This window comes from Sturnira hondurensis, unplaced genomic scaffold, assembly GCF_014824575.4.
Source record: "Sturnira hondurensis isolate 20B ecotype Veracruz unplaced genomic scaffold, ASM1482457v3 Scaffold0008897, whole genome shotgun sequence".
NCBI lineage: Eukaryota > Metazoa > Chordata > Mammalia > Chiroptera > Phyllostomidae > Sturnira > Sturnira hondurensis.
In genome coordinates, this window is record NW_028081528.1 from 2034778 (window position 1) to 2059822 (window position 25045).

The 25045-nt window shown below is 37.0% G+C and overlaps 1 protein-coding gene and 1 pseudogene across 1 annotated transcript in view; both read right to left on the reverse strand.

Moving 5' to 3' along the window:
- Positions 1-25045, reverse strand: part of CRPPA (CDP-L-ribitol pyrophosphorylase A) — a 198352-nt gene that overhangs the window by 144987 nt on the left and 28320 nt on the right. The gene's annotated exons all lie outside the window — the stretch shown is intronic.
- LOC118993789 (uncharacterized) lies at positions 11633-11757 on the reverse strand (annotated as a pseudogene).

Consider the following 25045-nt stretch of genomic DNA (forward strand, 5'->3'; position numbering starts at 1 on the left):
GAAAATACTTTTAAATTTTCTCGTGAGATGTATTCTTTGATCAATGTGTTATTTAGAACTGCAACATTTAATTTCCAAGTACTTGGGGATTTTCCATCTATCCTCCTGTTACTGATTTCTAGTTAAAGTCCACTGTGGTCTGAGAGCAGACACTGTGTGATTTCTGTAGGTCTGAATTTGTTAAAGTATGTCTTATGGTCCAGAATGTGATCTATCTTGGTTAAGTTCCATTTGAAATTACAAAGAATGTGTATTCCATCATTGTTGGACAAAGTAATAGATAAATGTCAATTATGTCCAGTTGATTGATGGTATTTTTGAGTTTAATTATGTCCTTACTGATCTTCTGCCTGCTGGATTTGTCTATTTCTAATAGTGAGGTGTCAAAGTCTTCAGCTATAATAGTAAATTCATCCATTTCTCCTTGCAGTTCTACCAGGTTTGTCTCATGTATTTGAAGTTTTGTTGTTAGGCACATAAATGTTAAGGATGTTCATGTTTTCTATAGAATTGATTCTTTTATGTAATATCCCTCTTTCTCCCTGATAAGTAATTTCTCTGAAGCCTGCTTTGCCTAAAATTAATATAACCACTTCTGATATCTTTTGATTAGTGTTATCAAAGTGTATCTTCTTGATACCCTTTAATTTTAATCTGTATGTCTTTTGGTTAAAAATGGATTTCCTACAGATAGCACATATTTGGGTCTTGGTTTTTAACCCACTCTAACAACCTCTGCCTTGAAATTAGAGTACTGACATTAAAGGTAACTTTTTTAAAAGACTTTATTTAATTATCTTTAGAGGGGAAGGGAAGGAGAGAGGGAGAGAACATCAATGTATGGTTGCCTCTCGTGGGTCCCCCACTGGGAAGCAGCCTGCAACCCAGGCATGTGCCCTGACTAGGAATCGAACCTCGATCCTCTGGTTCACAGGTCAACGCTCAATCCACTGAGCTACACCAGCCAGGGCCGCCGTTACTCTTCTCTTTTTGTGCCCTCTTGTTCTTTGTTTTTATTCTTTACCTACCTTTTCTGGTTTGAAGTGAGCACTTTACATAATTCTATTTTTTCTTTTTCTTAGTATATGAAATATGTTTTTTTCCACTTTTATTAGTAGATGTCATAGAGTTGGCAATATACACATACCACTGATCCAAGTCTACTTTCAAATAACACTATACTACTTCATAGGTGGCAAAAGTGCCTAATCACAATAAATACTCCTAATTCTGACCTCCCTGTGTCATTGCTGTCATTCATTTTACTTATAGATAAGCAAACATATGTGTGTGTGTGTGTGTGTGTGTGTATATATATATAAGAAACTAAAGCTTTTCCTTTTACATTCACTTCTTCTTCAATGTTCATTCTTTCTTTATGTAGATCCGAATTTCTGATCTGCATCATTTTCCTTCTCTGACGAACCTCTTTTCACACTTTCAGAATGCAGATGTCCTGGCAACAAATTCCCACAATGATTATTTGAGGAAGTCTTATATTGCTTTTTTATTTTTGGATATTAATTTTAAAGAGTAGAGAATTCTAAGTGGGTATTTTTTTCTCTTTCTCTCTCAACACTCAATATTTCACTCCACTCTCTCTTCTTGCTGTCACGCCTTCTTAGGAGAAGTAGAATGTCAATCTTACCTTTGCCCCTCTGTAGGGAAAGTGTTTTTCCTTTGACTTTTTTCGAGGTTATGTGTCTTCAATTTTCCGCAGTTTAAATATTATATGCCTAGGTATACTTTATCTGGCATTTATCCCGATTGCTGTTCACCGAGCTTCCTGGATCTGTAGATTTGGTGTCTGACATTAATTTGGGAAAATTCTCAGTCTTTGTTGCTTCAAATGTAGTCTTCCTTTCTCTTTTTTGTTCTCCTCATATGTTATACTTTTCATAGTTGACTCAGAGTTCTTGTGTATTTTCTTCTGTGTTTTTTTTTAACCCATGCTTTTTTCTCTTTGCCTTTTAGTTTTGGAAGTTTCTACGAAGACATCCTCAAGCTCCCAGATCCTTTTCTCTGCTGTGTCCAGTCTACTAATAAATCCAAATATAATCTCCATTTCTGTTAATGTTTTGATTTCTAGCAGTTCTTCTTTATTTCTTCTTAAAATTTCCATCTCTGATTACATTGTCCAACTATTGACATTATACTGCATGAATTCAAGGTCCGCATGTAGAGTTTCAAATACTCCAACAGCTTCCTTGAGCTTTACCTGCACTTGAACAATTAACTTCTGTAATCAAACCTGGAGACTTGGTTTCACCTCTACTAGTGACTCTCTAAAATTCTTAACTCCTATAACTCAGTCCCTGACCAGAGGTTTCATGCATCATTTCCCTTACTTTCTCCTCGCATTAAAGTGGACATGTTACCTCACTGAGGCATCCAATCCTGTGAAACCTCCTTTTCCTCTTGGTTAAACCACCCCCCACCTTTAGACTGCCCTTATCAACCAGGAGACTACGGTTGAAGACATGCAAAATTTTATTACAAACACCCCAACTGTCTGATGTCTTGTCCATCTACTAGATCTCCTTTATAAACTCCAACTACAAATCAGTCATATAATGTTTTCTTATTTTATGATTTTAGTTCATATTATATCAGTTATAATTTATGGTTTGAAGAAGCAAGCATCCATACAAGATTAGTTATCACAAAACTTGCCCTACTCCCCTCAACCTACTTCAGCTTCTCAGAGGCAATCATGTTTCCTTCTAAATACACATACGATCTCAGTGGCGGGTAGCAAAATACTCTTCTCTCTCACACAGCTGTAGGATGGCTGAGGTGACTCTGCTTCCAAGCCGCAGGGTCACCTGGCTGGTAACCTGGCTGGTTAGCTGCAGCAGCTCTGATCTGTAGATGGCACTTTGCAGGCCAATGGAGAGGCAGCTACTACTTAGCCTATGCCTTCCTTAGGGCAACTGTGGAATCACAAGAGGGCACACTCAATGGCACGGGCACATTTAAGCCTCTGCCTATATCATTTTTATTAAAATAGCAAAGCAAGTAGGAGGCCAAGCTGAGAATCAAGGAGCAGGAAAATACACTTCACTTGCCAGGAGGCCAGGGCAAGGTTGCAAAAAGTAGATAGAGCACTGTGACAGAAGATGAAGAATTGGATCAAATACTTTGCCTATCATACCACATCTCTCAATAACATACTTGCAATACTGCCCCTTAATTTTCAGAATTGGGCATCATCTATGGAAGAAGGATTCATCTTCTTTCCTCCCAGCCTCACCTCAATAAACACTAACACTTCCCATTCCCCATCCCTTCTATATCATAATTTTCCTTCAATCAATATTAAGTATTTACATCATTGTCTATGTAAACACTACTCACTGCCAAGCCATATATTAGAATTCCTTTCCTACACAAGTCTTTGTTTCCCTAGAATTTAAGCTTACCTTTTGTTTTAAGTGTTTAGTTTTCTATGTACACATGACTCACTCAACAGCAAATAGTTAACTATTTGCCCAGATCGACTCTCAAGATGTTCAGACACATAAAGCATTTTGACAATTTTGCACGCCTAAAGAATCACCTTTGGAGATTTCCGACCTTTCCAACATGGACTAGTTATCCTCTGCCAGCCACAAAATATTATCCTAAAAACTCCCAAATCATCATCCTAGTAATAATTTTCATCTCTCCCTTGTCATGGATCTCCTACCCCCAGAATCTAATATAATCTCCTTGATTTGACTCCCTAATTTCTGTAGAAAAAAATCCTTTAAGAGCTTTCTGAAAAGAGAGCATAAGAGGTAAGTTTTTATAAACTTTATTATTATTTTGTTGATATTTCCTTCCCTCTATTTTTGGGGGGAATTTTTTCCTATAGAGGATTGTCTCTTTGATGGGACTTCTGATTTTCCTTTCCCTCCTATATATTTTTTGTTCTTTGGGGAAGGGTTTCTCAGTTTTATTTTTAACCCCAGATCTTCTTTTTTCCTAAATGTTTATTTTCTAGCATTTTGATCTTGTTTCACATTTCAAATAACTTTTACCTCTGTAATGATACTAACTTTTTTAAAGTTTGCTTTTCCTGCATATTCACTGCTTCTTCCATATTACTGTTTTCTATTTGGTTTGGTCTCTATCTTCTAGTAAGTGCAGTCTTCAGATGGTACGGTAACACTCGGCAGCTTATATTTAAGAGTAGGAGATTCAAAAGCTATGAAGCACTGAGTACAGTGGTGGAGTTTCTGCAGAGCAAGTTCTACTGTAGGATGATAAGGTTCAGATGTCTACTGGGAAACCTCTGAGATTAGTATTTTTAGGTCTTTCTTCTCCGACTGCACAGATTCTCCAAACAATAGTCTTACAATTTTTAGCCAGAGGGAAAGCCAAGCCACCATGATACTGGCTGCTGAGTAGAGAAGAGGCCAAGGGCTTCCCCATTTGGTAGGCACATGGTCTGTTAGTCAATGTTTGGGCAAGGCACTCCTTCCTTGGCTACATTCGGTATTCTGCCCACACAGAGGGCGTGCTTTTCACCCACCTGCCTTTGTAGGTAGACGGGCAGGGTCTTAAAGTATAGAAGGTGATTTAAAGATTGGACTGCTTCTAAATAGTTTTCAGCAATCCCATCTTATTTTATCCCCTTTCGCTCAGTTCTAGAGGTATCTGGTGCTGTAAGTTACTGAATTTTGGTGGAGCTGTATTGTAAGAAATTTTAATTTTTAGCTTTCCCTACAACTTTTTTTATAATTCAGCCTTCTCAGATCTCATTTACTTGTTTCCCAACTATTTGTTTCCCATTGTCCTCCTTCTTATTCTCCTTAGGTCTTACAGGTCCATGTCATTTTTTTAATCCTTTTCTAGTAGCCTTAATAAGGTTTGAGTAGTGGGCAATATTAGATACATGTTTAGTTTGTTACCTTTACCCAGAAACAGAAATATGTGTGTTCTAATTAGATAAATAATTCCAAAGTCTCTTCCATAAAGGTGGTTTCAATTTATATTCCCATAAGCAGTGTCTGAGAATGTAACACGGATGTTAACATGAGGTAAATGAATAGGACTCATAGGGACTGTAAAACCTCTGAAAAAATATTTTTGTATAATGTGGTTATTTTTCTTGGAAGATATTTCACAAGTTTCAGAGCTTTAATAATACACACAATAAAGTTAGGAACCATTGTTTTATGGTAATTATGCAATGGTCATGGCTACAAATAATCCGATTACATATCTACCCTTCCAGCTTCAACATCATTCACATTATTATTTCTGCAAGGCAGCCTGGGAAGTTTGCCCAACAAAGAACAATATATACATTAGAGAAACATTAAATCAAAGGCATGCATGCACACGTTTCTCACTCTGCAGTTATATATTCATGCTCAGAATGTTTCAAGTAGAAACAAAATAGGCTATCTTACAATTAGGTAAACAATGAACACCTGCATTCAATTTATCATCTGAAAAATCAAACTTGAAGATTTTGCATATTTACATTGTTTGAATTATGCAATGTATTTTAGAATGGCAGAAGAGATGGCTATCCAAGATGCTTTGTTCCTGTAATATATAAGATCCTTTTATGAGTAAATGAATAATCTCAGCCTAAGTCTGTAAGAGACTGATAATGTAGATTCAGCCCTCACTCTTCAGGCAACAATGTACATATGATCTGGCTAAGGACAAGATTTCTTTGGGTACAAATTTTTAGATAAGTTTACACAAAGTTATACTCATGAAAGACTTTCAAATACCTCTCAGGTCGGGCAGTGGGGCAGCTGTCAGTTCTTCACATTTTTGCCAGCCCTACCCAACAAAACCCAGTATAAACTTTAGAGGCAAACACCATCCATACCTAGCCACACTAAACATTATCTAGAAGATATTTCTTTTTCTACATTCAGATAATTAGGGGGGAAGTAATAGGGGAGAATGAACTTCACCATTAATTCTAAAACCTTGTTTTTAGCCATTGCTACTGCTTTCACAATTGAATATTGTCAAGCGCAATTAAAAACTGAGCGTCTCATTGGAATATTCTACTTTTCTCTCTTATGTGCCTTCTTCAAAAAAATGAACTGATGAAAAGTTAGCAATTAAAATACAAAGAAATTAAGATACTGCCCAGAAACACACTGAGTAGACATAATCTTGTCCCAGTGTAAACTACTAAAGTAAAAACTAAAACCCTATAGCACTACCCAACCCGAGAGAGAAGATAGCTTGAAATTCATGCAAAAAGCAATGACCTCAAAAGATCATGGAGGTCTGAAATAAATCTAGGAAATACAGAGAAAGGAGGGCCCAGACCAGAAGTTATTTCAACAATAACAGGAGTCATGATGGTATTACCCAGGTTGGAAGATGTTGAAAAAAAGAGCAGATGTATAGGTTAAATTACCTGTAGGACATCTAGTAAAAGGGGTCAGAGAAAATTGTAGATGTGTGCCCCAAATTTGGGGGAGGAACATGAATACAAATGACCACAAAAGTTGGGGAACATCTATATCCCTACTAAGCAAATATTTAGGGAAATTTTCCAGGCAACATTCTAAGCACTGACAGAATGAATCAGGCTGGGGACACCATACAAGCAAATATGACACAAGGAGGTGGCAGAAACATCAGAGATGTATTCACAGACTCAGAGGGACTGAGAGAAGAAACAATGACTTCACGAGATAAGCTTGATTTTTTTCTAACTGACACATGTATAGGTTGCAAATAATTTAACTTGAGTTCAGTGCAATTAAAATTGTAACAATCTGATTTAAACCTGAATCAAATCATCATTTCAAGTCTTTTATTGACCAAAAGTACAGTTTTAAAAGTATTGCCCTGGCTGGTGTGGCTCAGTGTTTGAGTGCAGGCCAAGGCATCAAGGGATCACAGGTTCAATTTCCAGTCTAGGGCACTTGCCTGGGTTGTGGGCCAGGTCCCCAGTAGGGGGTGCCCAAGAGGCAACCCTACATTGATGTTTCTCTCCCTTTCTTTCTCCCTCTCTTCCCCTCTGTCTAAAAAACAAAATAAGTAAATTTTTAAAGAAATGACCTCGTAGTCTACTGCTACAAAATAGGCATTTAGCAGATCACGCAAATTCTATATAGTTAATGGCAATCAGAATGTCAATCAGGCACAAATGAACATTTTAGAGAAATGTACATTTCTATGAGAAAGTTGCCTCATTGATTAAAGGATATTCACAAAGAAGTAGAAATTATAAAGAACTAGATTAAAATTCTGGAATTAAAAACTTGAATAATGAAAATAAAGAATGTACTAGAGAGGCACAACAGTATGCTTGAGCAGCCAGAAAATGGAACTGGCATATTGAAAACAGGCTAATTCAGATTATCCTATCCAAGTAACACAAAGAAAAAATAAACAGAGCCTCAGAAGCTATGGGACATTACCAAGCACACCAAAATATCCATGATGAGATACCTACCCAGAAGAAGAGAAAGGGGAAGAAAAAACCTTAAAGAAGAGAAGTAATGGCTAAAAACTTCCTAAATTTGATGGGAAAATGTAAACCTATAGAACCTATAAGAAGATCCATGAGCTGCAAGTAAAATAAAAAAAAGATATTCATGATGCATGACAGTCAAACTGTTAAAAACCAAAGACAAAAAGAGAATTTTGAAAGCAATAAGAGAGAAGTAACTTATCATGCACAAGATTCACTAGTAAGATTGACAGCTAACTTCTTAACAGAACCCATGGAAGCCAGAATGCAGTGGAGAACACATGCAAAGGGCTAGACAAAAAAGACTACTAACCACAAATTTTATATCTAACAAAATAATCCTTCAAAAATAATGAGGAAATTAAGACATTCCCAGGTAAGCAAAAACTGATAGAATGTTTTGCTAGCCAGCATGGCCTACGAGAAATACCAAAGGGAATCTTTGAAGCTAAACATGAAAGGACACTACATAGCAACTTAAATCCACATAAATAAATAAAGAGGACTACAGAAATAACTACACACCTAGGCAGTACAAAAGTCAGTATAAATATTCTCCTTTTCTCTCCTACCTGATTTTTAAAAATTGCAAAGAGTAATAATTACAAATGAGTATTGAAGAGTATACCATGTACAAAATACAATCTGTATAAATGACAGTAAAGCACAAAGGAGACTACAGAAAACCCAGTATTTCTGAATCTTTTATTGTTTAATAAAGAAATAATGTGGATTTTTTAATGTGGAGAAAATTTCCATTAAAAATATGTGTAAGACAGACTTGTCTGCAGACTATTCCATCCCCAAGCCACCAGTTTGGGAACTCTGCTGTAATGTCACTTGAAGCCCTATACAGTTTACAAAATATGTAAAATTATCCCATTTTATCCTCACTAATGTCATCAATAGGTTCTCATAAATTGACTTTAAACAAAACAGGGTATGATGAAACCAGTTTTACCATAGGCTAATTGATATAAATAAGACTTAAATTCCTATTTTGGTCACAAGAATATCATCAAACTAAATAAAGCTCAAAAACACTTCTGATAATTAAACATTGAAATAAATGTGATCTATGCATGCAGTTTAGAGAAATTAATAAAAACAAGCAAGATAACTGTTTTCCAGCCCACTTATTCCAGTTCAGGGTTGCAGGTGGCCAGAGCTCATCCCAGCTGCTGGGGAGGAGAGGCAGGAAGCAAACCTTCCATCACAGAGCCACGCACAGCACTCACCCAGAATGGGAGGACCCAGACGTGCCAGCTGACCTCACACACACACCTTCGGAATGTGGGGAAAACACAAAGCACCCAGGGAAAACTCACATTGATATGCAGCAATGTGAAAACTCCACAGAGAAAGTGACCCCACCTCAAATCTCTTTCTTTCCCTCATCGACATTTTGACGAAATGTTGTTGAATGAAATGAAATTACTCAAGGACCTGCTATATAGGAAATTCACTCTCTAAAGGTATAAGCAATCTGTTGCTGGAGCTGGAACATTTATTCAGGTTATTTCCTACAGAAGCCAAATGATTTTTTTTAATCCTCTGCATCTTTAAGATACAGAGATTAGTTTAATCATTGCTAAATTCACTTCCTAAAAAAATCGCTATTTCTCAAATGAAGTCCTTTGTTGTATGTGTGAGTGCTCTAATGTGTTATTTTATAGAAGCTTGTAGTAAACTACCACTCTAATGTGAAAAACACTAGAGAAGATATTCATTTTCAACTAAAAATATAAACCTATATCCACCATTTCATCCAAATTGTTCATTCTTGGATGTAAAGGACGGAAAATATTTTTACTGAATGGCTATTGTATGTCAGACACTCAGCTCAGCACTAGGGCTCACACAGTGAGAAAGACAAAGTCCCTGTGTCCCTGGAGTAAGTGCTAGGTATTAAATTTATTTCTCTTTGTTTATTTTTTGTTTATTTCCTTTAAAAGGAAGTATAAAGGGAGTATAAAGGAAATAAACCAAAAAATAAACAAAGAGAAAATTACAAATGAAAATAAGTGAAATAAAGGAATGACAAAAGAAGTCAAAGAAAGCACAGACAGAAAGACTGTATAAGAATTTAATAGTTAAGCCATGATCTAAAGGCTAAAATTAAGCCAGTGTATAAGAAAAAGAGCTATGGCTGGGCAGTCTTACTATGCTGCTACAGCCACAAGACTGGTACAAGCTCAGCATCTATTTTGCCCATGCCAGAAAGTTTATGGCTAAAGGGAGAAAAAAGAAAAGAGATTAAGAATAACTAAAAGAAGAAGAGTAACAGAAGCAATGTCTAATATTTGTTGAGCATGAAAGAAAACTGAAATATTGGTCACCTTTTTTTCATTTCCTTGTAAATGATATACATATGCCCTTGCCACAATCTCATAATCGCGAAGTGCACCTGCATACTACACTGATGTTTGTTAGGATTAGTCACGTGCCATGTCCAATGCAATGTGAATGCAAGTGGCACTGTGTTGGTTTCCTGTCTATTTCTTATAAAAATCGTATCTTCCCACTTGTTCTCTCATTGTTTCTGCCATTGCTGTAAGAACTTCCCCAAGGTAGCTGCTGCCACTTCAGCTTGGGCTCCAGAAAACACACACACACGCAATGCAAATCTGAGCACAGCCCTCAGAAAGCAGCTACACATTGCCCTAGCTGGTGTAGCACAGTGGACTGAGCACGGGCCTGTGAATCACACGATTGTGGTTCGATTCCCAGTCAGGGCACATGCCTGGGTTGCAGGCCAGTTCCCAGCAGGGGACACACCAGAGGCAACCATACATTGATATTTCTCTCCCTCTCTCCTTCCCTTCCCCTCTAAAGATAAATAAATTTTTAAAAATCTTTAAAAAAAGAAAACAGCCACAACTAGAGCCACCCAGTCAAGCCCAGCCTAGACTGACCAACGCCCAGGCAACCAGAGACAAGTGAACAAGAACAAATGATTGTTCTTTCATGCCATGCAGTTTTCTGAGTATTCATAGATAATAAGTGCTAACAAACATTTCTATCATCAGTCACTGTTCTTGGAATTTTACGTGGGTTAGCTCATCCCAACTTTCCACAGACCCTATGAGATAAATACTACGGTTCACCTTATTCACCTGTTAATAAAACTGACATTGACAGGTTGAGTAATCTACTTACAGTTGCAGCTAATAATAACTGGGAGAATCAAGAAGCAAACTCACACAGTATAATTTCAAAGTCCTACAGCTCATTACAACTGATAGTCTCCCTGTCCTACTTGGCTTCAGTTTGCTAATAAGACCATCGATAAGTACATCTTTGTTCTATTTCTAATCTAATACTGATGGATGTAAGCTATAAAAAATAATAAAACTAGGGACTCTGTGTTTCCAGATTTGTTTCTGTTGTTCCTGCCTCAGCTAGGAGCACTTTACCTAGGTGCAAACTGAACAGGGTGCTACCACACCAAGATACCACTTTAAGCAATACCATTGGTTTATCTTCCAGAAAATATAGAACCAAGAAGTAAGCTGCTACACCAGAAAAAGGTACTATTTATCATTTACTGATTATAAGAAAAATTTAAATTAAATTTTGTTCTTACAAGACTATCTTACTGAAAACAATATGTTCTACTCAGATGACATTTTAAGTGCACAATTTTATAGTAACAACATCCTCTTGGAAAAGAAAATAGGATGACAACAATATTCTTGTGATAAATAAAACAGAGCTAATAAGTTCTTTCATCTGAATCAATAAAGCCATAAGCATAAAAACTAGAATTTATTTAATGCAGCTTCTTTTCTCATAGCTTTTTTTCTCATAATATCATACTGCTTTATATAGCACTAAGACAAGATATAGCATGCTGATTTGTAATAGGGCTGAAAACAAAGGGTGTTTATGCATTCCACAACCCACAGGAAGCAGGCATGCAGTAAGCAGACTGGCCAACTTCTACTGAAAGGAAGAAGTCTGTGACTTCTGATACTCTTAACTGCATTCAATATTTTGTGCTAGGGAATACACAGGCCGCACAAAATGAAGTGACCTATCTTTACCTGCCTAAGTAGGCGTTAGACACTTACTCTTTTTCTTTTTTCTTTTTTTAATTTACAGGGTAACTTGAGATTACTTTAAAAGAAAGGAAACGAAAAAAAGTCTGGCCAAATCATCTTAGAATGTAGTTATTTTTTTCCCCCGCCATGTTGCTCATGGTTAAAAAGGCCGCCCGCCAGGGAGCAGTCGACCCCAGTTATGCGCAAGCTCTGGCGACCCCACCCCAGACCTGCACCACGTGCAGGGGCAGCAGGGCTCAAGGGCAGCGCATAGAATGTAGGTGTTTTTAAAAATGGAAGATATAAAAATTTTCCTTGCAGCTTGCTTATTACCCTAAAGACTATCATGGCTAAGAATTTCTAAGCGTGCATTTCCAAAAAGGAATTTAACGTCCTTAAACACTGTTCAGAACCTCGTCACTCAACTACAGCCATCAAAAAATAATTGGAGTTAGTCATTCTAGTTATTTCTACAATTTCAAATATACTTAGTCCCCTAAGGTATGTATATCGAAAAGACACTTAACAGGAGGACGAAATCACAAAGTGAAAACAAAAAGATGAAAACCACACAAATAAAAAGACATAATATGCTAACAAAAAAGCACTGCTGAATATACTCTACAGAAAGTTTCTAGGGTTACCAAACCTTATTAAAGATACATTTATATGAATAATTTTACTCTTTACAGGCAGGTGTCATCAAAATGTATGAGGCTAAAGCATGCCATTATTGTAAGAATCCATTTCAGGAAACATAACGGATATTGTAGCAAGGCTGTAAATTTCATTTTGCCTTTGACAGTAAATAGATATTGACCCTGTGCAAGTTTTTGGACTTCTTAATCACAAAATGAGAATAACACCTAGCACTTACTCTGCCTTCCACACAGTGGGCACTCAATGAACTGGTTTCCCTTTTCCTTTGCGTGAATCAAAAAGTCCACATTGATTTAACAAAGGAAGTGTACCCTAGGATGAGGCCAAAGAGGACATTTTAATTCCGTTTCAAAAGACCTAGTAGTCTTCAGAGAGAAAAAAACGGGTGTGCTCCTCCCCAGTCGATCCCCACTCTACACACACTCCCAGTCCACACAGAAAATGCCCGCTCATAGTGGAAGCTTAGGCACAACCGACACCCAAACGAGAACTGCAATCAAAGCAAAGGGCAAGTAGCTCTAAATCAAGTAATAGGGATTCATCTCTCTTGTTCAGTTAATAATATATTCTAATATTTAATTGCTACATGCACATTTTAAGGTAAGAAATACATGATTGAATAGAAATGCAATATGGCTAATGTTTTTTTTAATTCTATAAGCCACAGGTGGCAAACACAAAGCCCATGGGCTGAATCCAGACCTCCACCTTGTTTTATCAGGCCCAGCACCTGTTTCTACCCAGTGGCAATGCTGAGAGCTCCTTGCCCCTAGTTAAGGAGTAGTTACATTTATACAGTCCTAACATTACATTCAGCCTTTTGAAGGCTGATGTGGCCCCCGGTGAAAGTGAGTTCGACACCCCTGCTATAAGCTAAAAGATCAATTTACAGGAGCTTTGCACACAAAGACTAGTATTTTTGCCATTGAAATGAGCCTTCTGGTTCTCCCATACCAACTTCACTAATTTAAGTCTAAAATCTCTTTCAAAGCAAGTGCTTCTTCCCTAACAGAACTTAAAATATCCTTTTAGTGATTCATCTGACAGATGTGTTACACCACTACAATGCCTTGTGTATGCATACTTCAGCTAAAGCATTCCACCAGCTCAGTCTTTTGGGCAGCATTGATAGCTCATGCCAGTTTATGCTCATATAACCAAGCAAATGAACACTGGATGTCTTTTCAATCTCTACTTTTTTTTTCTCAGACAGTCATTGCCTTACCCAACCCTCCTGTTTCTGAATCATAAAATCAGAGCTGGGAGAATTTTAGATCATGTAGTCCAAATCCTTCACTTATAGGCATAAATATGCCCAGAGAAATTAAAGCCTGGGCCCATTATTCTTCAAGGTCACTGAGCCAGATACAAACATACAGCATTTGAACCCCCAACATCATTATTTCTGGCCCCTTCCATCATGAGGGAACAGACTTGAGGAAGAAAGACAGGAACATTGCAATACAAAGACAGGCGGACCCAGCAGAGGAAGCATGGCCAGAACAGGGACTTGGGCAGGCACGTGCTCAAGGTGTCAGTTCATTCAGCACCGCAGCAGAAACAGCTGTGTTCACTATGATGCCCTCAACACACTGATGCCCACTACTGCTTTATATATAATAATATCTTTTCAAAAATCAAATGATTTGACCACAGTTGTAACAGTAGCAATACCTTTCTGATGTAACGACTTATATACCCTATCTACACTGAATAACAACAATACAACTGAATTTTTTTGATTACAAAGAAGAATTTCTAGGGCACTTCCAAATCTATCTCAAAATTATACACCTTAAAGAAAAAAGTTTATATAACTAATAAGTATGAACATGTGAAAATTTTATTGGGGATGGAACAAATTGAACCAAAGACAATAGACTTATTCCTAATAGTCAATTTCCGTTAATTTTCTACTATTTTTACATACCTCCTTTTCAAAACCCTGGCAAAGATTATATTTTTAATCCCCCTCCATGGACAAAACTACCAAGTCTCAAAGAAGTATCTAGCAGGGAACTAGAACCTCTGTTTTATGCATCAGACTACCTCCTAGGAGGTTTATGAAGTGTATGGCCTTGTTGGCAGTCAGCAATGCACATAAATTTCACTAATGACCAATCCTTATCCAAAATATTCTCAGTGAAAAAACTGATTTCTATTAGTCCTAAAAAGATTTAGAAAAAAATCAGCTTATTCAAAAGCACATAAAAATATCTCCTTTAACTGAGCAGATAATGCTTAACTACATCTCTAGCTTATGATCTGAAATATCAAACTCCTGCTCAGAATATTAACACCCTCAAATGGCAATGTCCATGAAATAATGACAAACTTTGAAATCACATGTAGGGAAATGATTAAATTTTTACTTGTTAAAAGTCCATAATATTTAACATGCTGAAGGGCACATAGTTAGAAGGGTTGTATCCCAAAGAACTGTTTCAGATCTCATTATTCTCTACAAGGAAGGAGGTTCCTAAATATGCCAGCTTTCATATTAGTAGTTAATAACTTTCATGTCATTATATCTGACTTTTCAATATTCTAGGCAGCAGACCAACAAAACAAAACCCTGCCAGAACCACTTAAAAGCAAAAGTTTCCTCCTAGTTCTTTCGGCAATACTTTGTGAAACACCCAAGAAGAAAGCTGTATTACAAACTCAGACAACTTTGGCACCGAACACCACGTAAAATTTTCCTTTTTAAGAGAGAAGCATATCTTCTAAAAATGTGTTATTTTTAAGTAAAATCAAGGTAAACAGTATAATTTAGTGATGCTAAAAAAACAATCAGAATTGCTGGTACAACACGTAAGAGGACACAGTATATACACAACTCCCCGGTTGAATTAGATGATGTACCCAGTCTGAGAGCAAAGCCACAGCAAGTGAGAGGTGATAGGGGTCATAGGAATTAGACTTTACACAGTTGTGTTACTGGGGAAGGTGTAGAGGGGAAGAGCTGGCTGAAGGATTAGAGAAGACATCATTGACTAGTCAAGCTTGCTAGACGAGCATATCCAACCATTAAAGGGAGACCTTGAAGGAGCAAGACATGGAGAAACAGTTACATCCATGTAGCTGCTGCCTCAGTGGGTTCTGGGCCAAGTATCCAGTAATGAACCATAGCTAGTCATAGTCCTTAGTTCTAGCAATCACGGGGACAACGAGATGGCAAGGGAAAGCTGGAACTCACCAGACACCTTGTGTCTGGTTGTCATTCTATCTGACAGTAAAAAGACATCAAGAGAAAATGGTTTCTGTTTTATTTCAGCCTTCTAAATTTCACTCACATAGACTTCTGGTCAAGATGGCAGCATAAGTAAACACAGCTCGCCTCCTGGCACAATGACATTAAGATTACAATTAAATTATAAAATAACCATCACTCAGATCCATCAAATTGGGTTGACTTGAAGTCTGACAACTACAGAATTAAAGAAACCACATCCATCCAGACTAGTAGAAGGGGCAGAGACATGGAACAAGCTGGTCCCACATTCACATGTGGTCGGTAAAAATGTGAAAAGGATATCTTGGGATCAAAGAGTCCCAGCCCCACAACAGGCTCCCCAGCCCAGGGTTCCAGTTCCATGAAGAAGAGTCCCCACAACTTCTGGCTGCAAAAAACAGAAGAAATTTCTGGAATCCCAAGCAGTTCCTCTTAAAGAACCCATATATGGACTTACTCAGACTCACACCCTCTGAGCTCCAGCATAAAAAGCACCAGTGGCATACATGGAGGAACTGAGTGTCTGACATCAAGGCAATAGCTGAGGGACAGTTTTCTCCAAGACAGAAAGGCAGGCAGAGACCATTGTTCTTTTTCTGAACCCTCCCCCTATAGAGCCACAGAGCTGGCAGGCAGGTACCTAATCTGAGACTCCACAACATGGCTGACACTGTTTACCCCACCCTGAAGATCCCCTGAGGCTTCATCCCACCCAATTTACAGCAGTTAACAGTGAGTTTTCCGTATCCACGGCTGATCTACATTTATGCTTCACAACTTCCTAAATCCTATCAAACAAGCAACAGCTGGCCTCAGTGAATTCCCGTCCCTTATATCTCTTGCTAAGTAGCCCCAGGCCAGAGCAGATCAGTAGCCAGCCTAAATTCACCTCCTAGCTTAGGCTGGGGATCTCCAAGCCCAGCATGAGTAGCAGCTATCTCAGATTGCTTTATAGCTTAGGCAGGGTGGCCCTGGGCAAAACTCAGGTGGGAATTGACCTTGGTCTCCACCACCCAGAAAACCCTAGGGCCTGCTCACCCAGTGGATAGTAACAGACCACATTGGAGCACCACCACCTCACACAGCTGACCCTCCACAAAGGGTAGAGGCTGGTGGTCAGTGGTCACAACCAGTCCTTGCACTGACCAGCCTGGTAAATCTCTACATTGATCTGCCAACAGCAACCAACACACAACTATAAGAGGAGGATATACTCAGCAACAAGAAAGGTGCCCCTCAAGTACCAGCTTGAGTGATAAGGGAGCCTGTGTCACTGGACCCTACAGAATACCTACTACAATAGGCCATGCTACCAACACAGGAAGGCATAGCACCTTTACCTAATACATAGAAACAAACACAGGAAGGCTGCCAAAATGAGGAGACAAAGAAGCATGGCCCCAATGAAAGAACATAGCAAAACTCTAGAAAAAGAACTAAACAAAATGGAGACAAGCATTCTATCTGATGCAGAGTTCAAAACACTGGTTTTAAAGATGCTCAAAGAATTTAAGGGGGAATCTCAATAGCATAAAAAAGATCCAGTCAGAAACAAATAATACACTGATTGAAATAAAGAAAAATTTACAGGGAACAACAGTACATAAATGAAGCCAAGAATCAGATCAATGACTTGGGACATAAAAGAAGCAAAAAGCAACAAATCAGAACAACAAGAAGAAAAAAGAATCCCCCCCCAAAATGAGTATAAGTAGACCCTGGGATAACTTCAAGAAGTCCGACACTTGCATCATTGGGGTACCAAAAGGAAAACAGAAAGAGTGACAAACTGGAAATCTATTTGAAAAAATAATGAAAGAAAACTTCCCTAATTTGGTAAAGGAAATAGACATGCAAGTCCAGAGAACACAGAGAATCCTAAACAAGATGGATAAAAGAAAGCCCACTCCAAGACACATCATAATTAAATGTCAAAGGTTACAGATAGAGAATCTTAAAAGCAGCAAGTTAAAAAAAATTAGTTAACTACAGGAGATCTCCAGTAAGATTGTCAGCTAAAGATTTCTCTAAGGAAATTTTGCAGGCTAGAAAAAATTAGCAAGAAATATTCAGAATCCTGAAAAGTAGGGTTTTGAATATTACAGCCATGATTGCTCTACCCAGCAAAGCTATCATTCAAATCAAAGGGCAGACAAAGAGCTTCCCAGATAAGAAAAAACTAAAGGAGTTCATCATCACCTAACCATTATTATATGAAAAGTAAAAGGGACTTATTTAAGAGAAAAGAAGATAAAAACTGTGAACAATAAAATGGCAATAAACACATACCTATTAATAACTGAATCTAAAAAACAAACTAAGCAAACAAGAACAGAGACAGAATCATGGATACAGAGAGCATGTTGATGGTTTCCAGGTGGGAGGGGGATGAAGGGTGAAGAGGTGAGGGGATTAAGAAGTACAAATAGGTGGTTACAGAATAGCTATGGGGATGTAAAAAAAGTATAGGAAATGGAATAGCCTAAGAACTAATACCCATGACTCACAGGCATGAACAATGGTATAAGGATTGCCTGAGGGAATGGGAGGTGCTGGGTGGAGGGTGACAGAGAGGGGGAAAAATCAGGACAACTGTGATAGCTAACCAATAAAATATAATTTAAAAATAAATAAATAAATTTCATTCATATGGCTCTTTTGGTAAATTTAATCAAGAGAAATAGTTTTCAATTTAACTAAACTGGCACAGCAATTTCTACCATAGCTGAATAGCACATATACACAAGAAAAAAATTTTATTAATTCATCTGCTTAACACAACAGACACAGTATGTAAAAAGGTATGAATAAAGAATAAAGTTATATAAATTTTAAAACCCATATTCCTTCATTATAAGGTATAATATATCCTCAAAATATCTCACTATACTTTTTTTCATCATTCTACAATTTTTCTAAAGTAAAAGAGTTGAAGTTCTTATATCTGCCTAGAAAACAGGTTTTGTTTCAGCCATGAACTGCAGAAGTTACCACCATGGTACTAATGCATAATTGTATCAATCAACATAAAAGGACAAAGTGAAATTGAAATCAAAATGTATTTTATGAGCTGATTCTGGATGAACCCATACCTCACTTAGCATACAAGTGAAATAAAATGTTTCTATTGTGAACCTTATTTCTTCCCTCTAAATAATGGTATCTCTTTGCTAGTACACAATAGTTCATGTGATCAGGGAGTTGTGTGGTGACCTATATCTCTGTCACCCTTGGCGGGGGATGAGTTGGAAGGACTACCTGGAGACTAGTGTCTCTCAGCACTTGCCACACACAAAGCCTAGAATTTGATGGCCACTTACATATAAATGTTCAGCGTTCATCTTTGTAACTTCTCAAACTTCCCCTTACCCCCTGCCCTCTTCTGACTACCCTTCAGAAGACATCAGTACCTTCTTGGAGACACAGAGTTAAAAAAAATCAAGAAGAGACTCACACTATGTCTCTCGGTTCATTTCTGTTTATTTTTAAAAAGCAGCTTTTCTTGCCAAATTCTGCAACAGAGAGATCAGGGTTTTTAGAACATAAAACAAAAAGCACTTGACAACTCCAAGAGGCCCTGCTGCTCCTGACAGAATAAGTGTTTCCATTGTAGGCCTCTTCCCACACATTCCTTTCCCCACCTTTAACTTTCTCACCAGGAAAGCGCAAACATAGAAGAGATTTCCAGTAATCTACCAGACTGAAGAAGGGTGTTCCCAGATCCTGTTTTTCCAATTCAATAACATGAACTCAGGACAAACCACAAGCAGAAAGTAAGAACCCTATTATTGCTGATACCCTCTCTCCAGTCTGATTCTGCATCTTCTGTTTGCCTCTCTTTTGTTTTCTGTTGTTCATCCAGACACTTAGAACTGAAATGCACCCACAATGCATTTTTAAAAGTTGTCTACACAGGTAAAGACATGTTCATATATTTTTAAGACATAATTCCTAGAGAACAAGTGTCAACCAGGGTAAGAGTATGAAAAAACAGGTAGTATTGTTCTCTAAGGTTTCTACAGTAAGCCCAATGTTCTACTCTATAGTACTAAGGAAAACGTGCATAGCTGTCTATAAGAGCATTCCATATTTTATACATAAAAAGTCTTCATGGATTTTTAAAATTCTCACAATAGCATGTATTATATATCCACTAGATTTAAGGTGCTATGAGAGACAGTGAAAACAGAAGGAAGAATAAGGGAGAAATATGAGGAGAGTCAGTAACATCAAAGAGTGCGTAATCACCCCAGATAGCCAAATCAGTATCACACCAGTTAGGATGGATATTACCAAAATAGGTAGGTAGACAGATAGATATAGATAAAGTGTTGACAAAATGTGGAGAAATTGGAAATTAAAACTCTTCCATACTATTGGTGGGAATGTAAAATGGCGTAGCCTCTACAGAAAACAATAAGGGGCTTCCTTAAAAAAATTAAAAATAGAAGGGGAAAAAGGTACTCTTCTAAATCTATCCCCCTAAAAAGTCTCCAAGCTTAGACAGTTTTCCTGGGAAGTTCTATCCAAATTTAAACAATAAATACTGTATTTCTTATAAGAATTGTTACAGAAAATTTTAAAACAAAAATTAGCCACTGATTCTTTAAGATTAATATAGTCTTGCTAAGAAAACCAAATAAGAACAGCACAATAAAAAAATAGAAGACAGTTTTACTATAAACAGAGGGAAAATACCAAATAAAATATTAGGTAGCTAAATAAAATATCATAAAAAATACATCAAGTAGTGTTCATCCCAGAATCAAAGATGGTTCAACATCAGTAAATCTATCATGTTAATTTACCACATTATTAGACTAAACATAAAAATCACACAATGACCTTATTACATATAGAAAATAAGATTTCAAAAAGCATAATACTTATTTATGATTTAATACTTAATACTTATTTATGATTTTTCAAAGGAGACCTCTCTGGAAAATAAAGATTAATTTAAGTTGTTAAAAGCTTTCTATCAAAAAAGACCTCCTACAGCCTTGGCTGGTGTAGCTCAGTGGATTGAGCACAGGCCTGCGAACCACACGATCACGGTTCAATTCCCAGTCAGGGCACATGCCTGGGTTGCAGGCCAGTTCCCAGTGGGGGACACATGAGAGGCAACCACACATTGATATTTCTCTCCCTCTCTCCTTCCCTTCCTCTCTGCCTGAAAATAAATAAATAAAATTTAAAAAAAGACCTCCTACAAACATTATACTTAAGAAGTTAGCTATAAACCCTTTAATAATAGAATTCAGAAAACATACTTTATTATCTTTTCTATTCTACAGCATGATACCAGAGGTCCTTGCCAAAAGCAACAATAAAAGAAAAACAAAGATTCAAAAACACAGAGATGACTCAGTATTACCATACAGTAAGATCATTTATGTAAAACAGAATTCAAGTATGAACTTAAAAATGGAGTTCAATGCATCCTGTTATAAGCTCAATCCTCCAAAGGGAGTTCGAGGGAACATAACATAGAGTAACAAATACAAATTGGAAAACATAATACAAAATAGTTTACAACAGCTAATCTAAGAATTACTAATAAATAATATGTGATACATAACAAAGTAAAAATCCTTCAAAGAATGAAAGATCTGAATAATTGAGCCACACTATATTCATAAATTAGACAATTTACTATTTTTATGTAATTTTTATTGTATGTTTGCATAGCATTTATCCCCCTTATACCCCCTTCCCCCAAAATCACCACGCTGTTGTCTATGTCCATGAGTCCTTTTTCCTTTTTGCTCAATCCCTCCACTCCCTAACCTCTCCTGCACCCCAACCGCCATCCTGTTCTCTATGAGTCTGTCCCCATCTTCCTGGTTAGTTCAGTTCATGAGATTCAGTTCATGAATCTAATATATGATTGAAATCATGTGGTGTTTTCCTTTCTCTGACTTACTTATTTCACTAAGCATAATGTTCACCAGGCCCATCCACAGTGTCACAAAGGGTAAAATTTTCTTTTTTTTTACGGCCCAGTAGAATTACATTGTGTAAATGCCCCATAGTTGTTTTATCCACTCATCCACCGATGGACACTCGGGCTGCTTCCACATACTGGTGATTGTAAATAATGCTGCAATGACCATAGGGGTACTTATGTTCTTTCAAATTAGTGTTTTGGGTTCCTTTGGATATATTCCCAAAAGGATTGCTGGCTCAGAAGACAGGTCCATTTTTAATTTTTTGAGGTATCTCCATGCTGCTTTCCACAGTTGTTGCACCAATCTGCATTCCCACCAACAGTGCAAAAGTGTTCCCCTGTCTCCACAACCTTGACAACACTTGTTTGTTGATTTACTGTTGATAGCCATTCTGACAAGTGTGAGATGATATCTCAAAGTAGTTTTAATTTATATTTCTCTGATGATTAGTGACATTGGGCATCTATTCATATCTCTATTGGCCATCTGTATGTCCTCTTTGAATAACTGTCTATTCAGGTACTTTGACCATTTTTAAATTTGGCTGGGGTTTTTTCGGTGTTGACTTTTATAAGTTCTTTATAAGTTATTGATATTAATCTCTTATCAGATATACTGGCAAATATGTTCTCCCATTTTTTTGGTTGTCTTTTTATTTTCTTGATGATTTCCTTTGCTGTGGAAAAAGTTTTTAGTTAGATGAACTAACAGAAAGGGAAATTAAGAAAATAATCCCATTCACGATTGCTACAAAAAGAGTAAAATACCTAGGAATAAACCTAACCAAGGATATAAAGGACCTGTACTCAAAAAATTACAAGACACTGAAGAAAGAAGATACAAATAAGTGGAAGCACATACCATGTTCATTGATAGGAAGAATTAATATCGTTAAAATGTACATACAACCCAAAGCAATCTATAGATTCAACACAATTTCTATCAAGATCTCAATGTCATATTTCACAGAACTAGAACAAATATTTCAAAAATTTATATGGGACCGTAAAAGGCCCAACATAGTAACAACAATACTGAAGAAAAAGAAAAAAGTTGGAGTAATTACACTACTTAACATCAAACTATATTATAAAGTCATAGTAATCAAAACAGCCTGATACAGCCTGAAACAGCCTGAAACAGCCTGATACATAAAAACAGACACATAGATCAATGGAACAGAATAGAGAGCCCAGAAATAAACCCACACCTTTGTAGTCTATTAATTCAATAGAGGAAGCAATATTAATTCAACAGAGGAAGCAAGTGCATACAATGGACTAAAGGTAATTTATTCAATAAATGGTGTTGGGAAAATTAGACACTAGACCACCATCTTACACCACACATGAGAATAAATTTAAAATGAATCCAAGACTTAAACGTTAGAGCCAAAACCATAAAATTCACAACAGAAAACAGGCAGTAAAATCTCAGACATTACTCATGGCAATATTTTACTGGATCTATCTACCCAGGCAAGGGAAACAAAAGCAAAAATAAACAAATGAGAGACAACTTACTTTTTAAAGATGCCAATCCCTAAATTAATTTGTAATTTAAAACATTCTAATAAGAGATTCTAGTTGACAGGAACTGAAGAGATTTCAAAATCATATAAAACTAATAAAGGCCAGTAAATAATGTATCAGTCACATCTATGCCTTACCTCTATTTTCTTGGTCTCATACTCATTCCCTATAAAAGTGACTAACCATATGTGGGCCCATGTGATGCTATAGGTCATAAGCCAGAGTCTCTGGCTTTTCCCTGGAGCTACCTCTAAACTCAGCACCATGGTATTAAGTCATGAAATTGGCTTCCCTTGAGAGTTCATGGGCTGGGTGGTACAAACTAGAGTTCACTCTTTGTAGGAGTAACTTTAACTTAGAGAGATGACAGATGAATTCTGTCTATTAGGAGAGTCTATTGAAAGGGAATATACAAATAGTTCAGTGTAACCCTGTCTGGATATGTCCTATGTGATGAAGTGACCAGAGTGTTTCTTTGTGAAGTGGTGGTCACATTGGCCATATAGAAGGTCCTCTAAGAATGTGATTTTGTTTAACAGTATTTTGTTCAAATGTTGATGGTTCCTGGCTGTAGCTACTGCCAGTGTGGAGTTTACACATTCTCCCCATGTCTGCATGGATGTTTTCTGGGTACTCCGGTTTACCCTCACGTCCCAAAGATATGCATGTGAGGTGCATTAGCATGTATAAATTGTCCCTGTGCGAGTATGTGTGGGTGTGGGTGTGAGTGTGCCCTGCAGGGTGGGCTCCCACCTTGCACCCTGTGCTGTCGGGAAAGGCTCTGGTCAGCTGGGAGCCCGAACTGAAATCAGCAAACTGGAAAGAAAATACCCTACTTGTTTCTATTAATCATTCTTCAATTATGTATAACTCACATTTACTTTAATGCTTAATATTAGAAGTGTTCTGGGCCTTTACTTAGAAGTTTGGTGATGCATTTGTGACCAGAAATATGCTGTGGAACTTAAGTCTTGTTTATATCAGTTAACCTATGGTCAAATTGGTTTAGGAACATCTCTTTTCACTTAAAGTTGCATTCTCCAAGGACCGATAGACAATCACAATGAGAATGTGGTGAGGACTCACTGTACATGACCTCACATCAGTACTGAAGCCTTGCCTAAGGCTCTGTTTGCTAGGGAACCTTTGCTGAAACAGAAAGTTTGGGAAATAATTAACAAAGACTTAAAACAATGCAGGAACAAACTTCTTAAGACCTTAAATGAACAAAATGTGGTTGCATCAAAATGAAGAACATTAAAGATAACATTAACACACAAATTTTAGACTAAGGGAAGATATTTGTAATGTATAAAACTAAGAAAAAATGTTATCTAGCATATAAAAAAGCACTCCACCAAATCAACAAGAAACTCAAAATAAAATGGACAAAGATATTAATAAGCATCACTGTGAAATTAACACAGAGAAATGTAAAACATATGTATAGTGGCTCACCCTCAGTAGCAATCAAATAAATTCAAATTAAAACACAGACCAATATATGTCTATCAGATTGAAAAAATTAGTAGGTTACAGCACTCCCAAACTATAGAAGACGTGGCTGACACTAGAACCAATGACCCCCACTTCATTGCTAGTGGGATCTCACACTGGTAGAGTCATTCTGGAGAGAAACCTGATAGTGGTTTAGAGAAATTAAGAATTGTGTACCCTACAACCTGGCAATTCCATTCCTTGATATATACCCCAGAGGAACTCTTGCACATCCTTGCTTACTATGCTTACAGAATGCCATCCATGAGCATATTCATTTCTACATTTGTGGTAACAAGCAATGTAGGTGTCTATCAAAGAGATATATAAGTAAAATGTAGTCTATGTAAATGATTAAAAACTCTGAACCAATCAAGAAGTACCTAATGAGCCTTAGATTCATCCACATGGATAGTTTCACAAATAATGCGAAATAAAAATCAAAATGTTTTATGTACCTTTCAAGAGTATAACATGATACATTCTAGGAAAATACATATATCTAGAGACATATATGACATGTTTACTAAGAGCATAAGCATTAAATCCAACAGAAAAGATTCTTCTGGAAGCAGAAGAGTAAGATCTTCTTATTTCTTTTTCTTTTATTTTATTTTGATTTGATTACAATATAAATCATTTCTTGTTCCAAACCATTCTGCTTTCCTTTCATTTGGTCCACT